Source organism: Chiloscyllium punctatum, chromosome 8 (assembly GCF_047496795.1).
Source record: "Chiloscyllium punctatum isolate Juve2018m chromosome 8, sChiPun1.3, whole genome shotgun sequence".
Taxonomy (NCBI): Eukaryota; Metazoa; Chordata; class Chondrichthyes; order Orectolobiformes; family Hemiscylliidae; genus Chiloscyllium; species Chiloscyllium punctatum.
The window spans coordinates 32,184,291-32,192,728 of NC_092746.1; the positions used below are offsets into that span (position 1 = coordinate 32,184,291).

The 8,438-nt window shown below is 41.9% G+C and overlaps 1 long non-coding RNA gene and 1 pseudogene across 1 annotated transcript; both read right to left on the reverse strand.

Annotated features, from left to right (window-relative positions):
* Positions 1-1,850: 1,850 nt before the first annotated feature.
* On the reverse strand, positions 1,851-7,327 carry LOC140480225 (uncharacterized). Its single transcript, XR_011961219.1, has 3 exons — positions 6,785-7,327; positions 4,287-4,427; positions 1,851-1,984 (listed from the first exon to the last, which is right to left on the reverse strand). It is a non-coding gene; the product is annotated as an uncharacterized lncRNA (long non-coding RNA).
* Positions 7,328-7,804: 477 nt separating this feature from the next.
* LOC140480960 (U6 spliceosomal RNA) lies at positions 7,805-7,894 on the reverse strand (annotated as a pseudogene).
* Between the last annotated feature and the right edge of the window lie 544 nt (positions 7,895-8,438).

Genomic DNA, 8,438 nt, shown 5'->3' on the forward strand with positions numbered 1-8,438 from the left:
GTTACAAAACCTTTGCACTGATATTCAAAAACAGCAGCCAAAACGTTTCTGCGCCAGCATATTCATTCACATGTACACTTTTTAAGCCCTTCACCAGCACACTCCCAACCACCTTCTGGTATTGAGAGTCTTCTAATCTTAGAAATAAGAAATGACTTCATAGAGTTTTTAACGTGGAATGAAATTGCTAAATCTATGGAGAAACATGAAATAAATGAAGGCAACTCAGCAGGAAGTTTAAAAAAAAATGGTGTTGGACAACTTCCTGGAATAAGTAAAAAATCACACAACACCAGGTTATAGTCCAATAGGTTTAATTGGAAGCACTAGCTTTCAGAGCGCTGCTCCTTCATCAGATGGTTGTGGAGTATAAGATTGTAAGACACATAATTTATAGCAAAAGTTTGCAGTGTGATGTAACTGAAATTATATATTGAAAAAGACCTGGATTGTTTGTTAAGTCTCTCATCTGTTAGAATGACCATGTTGGTTTTAGTTCTTTCATATGTAAATCGTAAAACTTTTTTTCAAAACTTACATTCTCAAGTGAACTTTAACAATTGATGTCTGTCAGCCCAGATAATGTATTGAAGGTGTGAGCTCCCCTGTGTGATACTGTCTGTGCCATAATGTTTGGACTGATTCTAATCTACAAAATGAATTTACAGTATCTTACATGGATTCATGCAGTTTTAGGTGTGTGTGTGTGTGTGTATAGGAGTGTGTGTGTGTGTGTGTGTGTGCCTGTGTGTTGTGAGTGTCTGTGAGAGAGTGGGTGCGTTTGCGTGAGTGTGATTATAAATGGGCACAAGTGTGTGACAGGGTACATGTGTATGTAGGAGTGTGTGTGTGTGTAGAACTGTGTGTAGGAGAGTGTGTCTGTGTGTCTGTCCGTGTGTATAGTGCAATGGGGTCACCTGTAATGTGACATGAACCCAAGGTCCCGGTTGAGGCCATCCCGATGGGTCCCGAACTTGGCTATCAGACACTGCTCGGCCATTTCTCATTCTTAGGAAAAAGTGAGGACTGCAGATGCTGGAGATCAGAGCTGAAAATGTGAAGAAGGGCTCATGCCCGAAACGTCGATTCTCCTGCTCCTTGGATGCTGCCTGACCTGCTGCGCTTTTACAGCAACACATTTTCAGCATTTCTCATTGCTGCCTATCCCGAAGTCTGCCTTGGAGGATGGTCACCTGAAAGTCTGAGGTCGAATGTCCCAGACTGATGAAGTGTTCTCTGACTGTGAGACCAAGCAGAGGCTACAGTAACAGATGAATGGGCACCGCATAACAATCACCAGATAGGAGTCTTTCCTCCCAGTGGGAGAATATTTCAGCAGTCTGGGATTTGCAATTTACATATGAAAGAACTGAAACCAACATGGTCCTTCTAACAGATGAGAGACTTAACAAACAATCCAGGTCTTTTTTAATATATAATTTCAGTTACATCACACTGTAAACCTTTGCTCTAAATTCTGTGTCTTAAAACCTTACACTCCACAACCACCTGATGAAGGAGCAGCGCTCTGAAAGCTAGTGCTTCCAATTAAACCTGTTGGACTATATCCTGGTGTTGTGTGATTTTTAACTTTGTACACCCCTGTCCAACACCGGCATCTCCGAATCATTCCTGGAATAAAATAGAGATAAAAGGAGACAAAGTAGATGTGGTTTATCAGAATTTTTATAAAACATTCAAAGTCCCTTCAAAGTGGAAAATCCTTCTCTCAGAAACAAGGGCAAAGTTTTCCCAGGGCCTGAATGGCAGGAGCATTGGTGAGCAAGTTGGAAAACTATGTGAGATAGTCTGAAAGGCATTTCTCAACATTGAGAGCAAAGAGTGTGAAACAGTGAGATGAGATTCTTGCAGCGAGAGGCCTATTTACATATATTCACATCAACACTATGGCATCATCTCACCTCATTGATGTGCAGTTTGTCATTCTCTCACCCATCACGTAGAAACTAGGTGGTGACAATTCCTGAAATAGAGTTCAGTGTCATTACCATGACCAGTCACCAACATCTCAGGACACAGTCCATGGACAGTGACAACACATAATCTTCCTACCTAGCAGGACCTGAAGTTCTCCATTGGCAAAGTAGGGTGCCTATTACCCTCTGTGGTAAATTCAGGGCAAATAAAAGACACTGTGCGGGACAGCTTCAGATTGCCAGTACATGACTGGGTGCATAGCCGGGCTATAAAAGTAGTGCCAGTTCCAGGAGTCCAGTGAGGTCCTGGTAGTGATGAGTACTTCTGCCTGTGACAAGTTGGAGAATTTAAGAAGTGGAGTGCCATAGGGGTATGGTACACAGGTAAGAAGGCAAATTTGGGAGGATAGCATGAGAAAACTCACTAGGGCTCACAGATGGAAACCCTCCACAAAACTCGTCAACAATGACACTCAGCTGATTTCTGCTAAGACTCAGACCAATGGGACATTAATCAAGAAGAATATAATCACATTAATGGTTGAGGATGTAAAGCAAACGATAGGGTAAAGGGATTTTTGTTTATATATTTATGAGATATGACTGATACTTGGAAGTCCAGCAGTTATTGCATTTTGCTAATCTGTGGAACTTTCTCCACCAATCAGTTGTTTAATTGTCCACATTCACAGTATGTTGATCTAAGCCATTGGTTGTGGGACCACTTAACTCAACTGGATGCAAGTTACTTTCACTCTCTGGCATGCCTGAAGTCCTGGATTGTAGTTTACCAGACCAGCATCCAATTTTTAAGTACACATGGTGCTCCCCTTGACATGCTTCCTTGTACTGACCTCTTCATTGATGCAGAGCTGATTTCTGAATTGATAGCAATGACAGCATGGGATTAAATGCAATGTGTGAGATTACAGATTGTGGCGGAATACAATTCCATTGCAGTTAACACCTCACGCACACCATGGATGCGTAGTCTTGAACTGTGATATTTATCATAGCAGTTGAACATCAAAACACAATGGAGCTTGTTCTCAACATGAAGATGGGACTTGGTTTTTACACAATACATATGTGACCAGTGGATTGGTGACAATATGTTCAAGGTGAATCCTTCCCTATTATTGGATTTCTCACTTACTACTGCTGATTTGGTCTGGCAGACATTCAGACCATTGACTATCGGAGTTGGGACGTCATGTTGCAGTTGTACAGGATGTTGGTGAGGCTTCTTCTGGAGTACTGTGCACAGTTCTTGTCATCCTACTGTAGGAAGGATATTATTAAATTGGAGAAGGTGCAGAAAAGATTTACAAGGATGTTACCGGGTTTAGAGGATTTGTGTTATAAGGAGAGACTGGATAAGCTGGGACCTTTTTCACTGGACACTAGGAGTTTGAGGGGTAACCTTATAAAGTTTTACAAAATCATTAGGGACCTAAACAAGGTGAACAGCAAAGGTCTTCTCCCTAGGGTTGGGGAGTTCAAGTTGAGTGGGGAAGGATTTAAAAGGAACCTTAAAGGCAACTTTTTCACCCAGAGGGTGGTTTGCTTGTGAAATAAACTGCCAGAGGAAGTGGTAGATGCAGGTACAGTTACAGCATTTGAAAGGCATTTGGACAGTTACATGAATAGAAAAGGTTTAGCTGAATATGGGCCAAACGCAGGCAAGTGGGACTGGTTTTGTTTGGGAAACTTGGCTGACTTGGATGAGTTGGACTGAAGGGTTTGATTCCACGCAGTATGACTCTATGACTCTACAGCCTGACCACCTTGCTCAAGAGTGGTCCAACTCAGCCATCCTGGGTGATAGACATTGAGGTTTCCCAACTCTTTGTCCTCACAATGAGGAGCACTGGCTCATCTGTTGAACGATTTGAAATCATGTTTCTGGCCTCTGGTTTACCAGACTGTAGCACTACCTTTATGTACTCCTTTTAACTGGAAAGATGTGGTGAGATGAACTGCTGTTTCTGCTTCTTTTAAATTATAAGCATAACTTACTTAGATTTATGAAGTGAGAGAGCAAGACTGAAATCTGCTGATATCACCAAATTGAGGGTTATCTGTCAAAGTGTGATGACCACTATGAAAAACGGCAACATACAAGACGAGACAAGAGACAGATATGTGTCAGGAGCAGTACAAAGGGAAAAGAAGTGTGAAATGATACATTTTGAAAGTAAAAGCGAGTAGGAAAATGAAAGAACTGAGTATGCTGCTTTTAAATGGTGCCTATGAAAAGTGGGGCTCCAATGTGTGATCATGTGATTTGTGTCTTCCTCCATGCCAGGTGACTCCCAAGTAAATAGAGATATTTTAAACATAACTCACCTGAAGGAAATCTGTCAGAATCGCATCGGGTGTCTCTTTGAACATCCCCCAACCTTATTTTATGTTTACTTCATCAGCATTTTGATCCAATCCTGTCAGCTTCCCATAGGTTAAATCTGTGTTTGCAGAACTTTCAAATCCCTGTAGGGCCCAGGAAAGGTTAACAAGTGGTTGTTTTCACAGGAACATGTAAGCTTTTTGTCAGCATTAGCAAATGTTCTCTTCATTACTTCAATCACTCTTTGTTAGCTTACAGTTTAGCACAATTATAATCAGAGATGGAGTTCCTTTAATAAAAATGCAGCTGATTAGTAATATTAAATCATTTAGCATGCTCCTTGCACTATCCTGTTCCTGCATACCCATATAAGGCTGTGAAGTAATCAGTTGTGACCTGGTTAAAAAAAACTCTGCTACCTTCCCACTGGATTCTGACCATGGTGACTCATACTGAAATATTATAATTCCTTCAAGTGTACTTCCCATATATTAACTTCAACAATGAAGGCTTTATCATTGCTGCACTTCTTTACACACAGCAATGACAAAATGTATTCATTGTCCTAAAGACTTTGACATAAAATCCTACTGTGCTGCAAAACTAAGCAGTCTTTGTTGGCTGTTCTGAATACCAACCCTTGACTGACCCTTCAGTCACTAGCCATTCCATTTCACTGAATTCAGTATGAGTCATTACTATCCCAACCAAAAGGAAATTGCTCAGTTCCTTTCAAAACAAAGCTATGTAACAATCTTTGCAATTATATAACGCAGTGACGTGGAAGAGACACTCGGGTCTGATATGACATACTGTGCAGGTGAAAATACCATCATTATTAAGTAAAGGCAAATCAACAATAATGTAACTTGGATTGATATAGCACCTTTAATTATAATAAGATTCCACGATGTTTAAAGGAGTGTTATAACCCCTTTGAAAGCACCTTCTGGACCTGCAATCTCCATCACCTAGACAGCCAAGGCAGCAGATGCATGGGAGCACCCTTCCAAGCTACCCCACCATCCTGATTTGGAACTATATTACCGTTCCTTCACTGTCATTGGATAAAAACTCTGAAACTCGTCCTAGCATCACTGTGACAGATTCAGACCTCTGGGCCTTAACATAGAGTTATAGAGATGTACAGCATGGAAACAGACCCTTCAGTCCAACCCGTCCATGCCGACCAGATATCCCAACCCAATCTAGTCACACCTGCCAGCACCCGGCCCATATCCCTCCAAACCCTTCCTGTTCATATACCCATCCAAATGCCTCAATTGTACCAGCCTCCATCACTTCCTCTGGCAGCTCATACCATACACGTACCACCCTCTGTGTGAAAATGCTGCCCCTTAGGTCTCTTTTATATCTTTCTCCTCTCACCTTAAACCTATGCCCTCTAGTTCTGGACTTCCTGACCCCAGGGAAAAGACTAAGTCAATTTACCCTATCCATGCCCCTCATAACTTTGTAAACCTCTATAAGGTCACCCCTCAGCCTCCGATGCTCCAGGGAAAACAGTCCCAGTCTGTTGAGCCTCTCCCTGTAGCTCAGATCCTCCAACCTTGGCAACATCCTTGTAAATATTTTCTGAACCCTTTCAAGTTTCACAACATCTTTCCGATAGGAAGGAGACCAGAATTGCATGCAATATTCCAACAGTGGCCTAACCAATGTCCTGTACAGCCACAACATGACCTCCCAACTCCTGTACTCAATTACTCTGACCAATAAAGGAAAGCATACCAAACGTCTCCTTCACTATCCTATCTATCTGCGACTCCACTTTCAAGGAGCTATGAACCTGCACTCCAAGGTCTCTTTGTTTAGCAACACTCCTGAGGACCTTACCATTAAGTGTATAAGTCCTGCTAAGATTTGCTTTCCCAAAATGCAGCACCTCACATTTATCTGAATTAAACTCCATCTGCCGCTTCTCAGCCCATTTGCCCAGCTGGTCAAGATCCTGTTGTAATCTGAGGTAACCCTCTTCATTGTCCACTACACCTCCAATTTTGGTGTCATCTGCAAACTTACTAACTGTACTTCTTATGCTCACATTCAAATCATTTATGTAAATGACAAAAAATAGAGGGCCCAGCACCGATCCTTGTAGCACTCCACTGGTCACAGGCCTCCAGACTGAAAAACAACCCTCCACCACCACCCTGTGTCTTCTACCTTTGAGCCAGTTCTGTATCCAAATGGCTAGTTCTCCCTGTATTCCATGAGATCTAACCTTGTTAATCAGTCTCCCATGGGGAACCTTGTCGAACACCTTACTGAAGTCCATATAGATCACATCTACTCCTCTGCCCTCATCAATCATCTTTGCTACTTCTTCAAAAAACTCAATCAAGTTTGTGAGACATGATTTCCCATGCATAAAGCCATGTTGACTATCCCTAATCAGTCCTTGCCTTTCCAAATACTTGTATATCCTGTCCCTCAGGATTCCCTCCAACAACTTGCCCACCACCGAGGTCAGACTCACCGGTCTATAGTTCCCTGGCTTGTCTTTACTGCCCTTCTTAAACAGTGGCACCACGTTTGCCAACGTCCAGTCTTCCAGCACCTCATCTGTGACTATCGATGATTCAAATATCTCAGTTTAAGAAGGAAGCCCATCACCATCTCCTCAAGGGCAATTAGCAATTGACAATAAATTTTGGCCTGGTGTGGCTCTGTTCGCCGAGCTGGGAATTTGTGTTGCAGACGTTTCGTCCCCTGTCTGGGTGCCCTCCTCAGTGCTTGGGAGCCTCCTGTGAAGCACTTCTATAGTGTTTCCTCCGGCATTTATAGTGGTTTGTCTCTGCCACTTCCGGTTGTCAGTTCCAGCTGTCTGTTGCAGTGGTCGGTATATTGGGTCCAGGTCAATGTGCTTATTGATTGAATCTGTGGATGAATGCCATGCCTCTAGGAATTCCCTGGCTGTTCTCTGTTTGGCTTGTCCTATAATAGTAGTGTTGTCCCAACAGAGCCACAACAACGAGCACCCGAGCTACAAATCTTCTCACAAATTCTGGCCTTGCCAACAATATCCCCATCCTGTGAATGAATAAAAAGGAAGTCAGGCAATTCCATAATGTTGGTGATCTACAGTCTTACTAATGGCCCAGATGGGTGCTCATCTCAGGGTCAGATATCATACTAGTGTCTGATTCAGCCTGACAAAGTTGCCAGACAGAGTCAGTGCATGGTCTGCAAAATATCTGGAGCTGGTTTTCTAGAACCATATGACACTGCAATTTTCTTCCTTGTAAGACAAATGTTACAAGTTAAAAACACTAGAAATTCTTTGTTCTCTCCACATACCAAAAGCAAGGAGCCAAAGCCAATACAGCCCTCAGGGGAGGCATTCAGGATGTTCGATGTTTTAACAACACATTGCATCATTCCTTCTTGTAAGCTTCCCCTTTCCCACAGTCCGTACAGCGCCCCCATGCAATCGCTGCTCATTTCCTTTCTCACTTTTTCTGCATTTTTGATACAATTCTGATCAGCATCACATATCAAAAATACATTTGCATGTCATCCTTGTGCTGGGGCCATCTAGTCTTTTCTGCATTGTTCCGATTTTAATATAAGTGTTACTGAAGATTGCAAGGACAGTAAATTGTGAGACTCACTCATTCAAAACTCAATTGTCTGCAGTATCCCGTCCTATTTACAGATTAAGCTTATGTGCACAAAACAGTCTTAAATGTTACCAAAGAAGCTAGTGGAAACAAAATACCCCAGATATTGAAGATGATCATCTTCATTTTGAAGAATGAACAAGAAGAACACAAAAGAGAGACAGAGAGTCTAAAATATCATGCCTAGTCCATAGTTAATTCTAGGTATTAGTTAAATACCTCAAATCGAGGAATATTATCTCAGGAAGCTGATTTTACAAAATCTCATGAAGAGAGGTCCACCTGTTTCTGTGCATATCAGGAATTGCCATTTGTGTTACACATAATTTTCCAGATATTATTTTAATGTTTCCTATCTTTTCAAATCACACATAGCTATGTCTTAGTGACATCAAATCACATGGAACTGAAACTGAGTCTGTAAGGTTTCAGCAACATGTCAGCTCTATGTCTTGAAAATAATTCCGTTTCGTCAAGTCAGTTAATGATCACTTACAAGAGGGCAGAAAT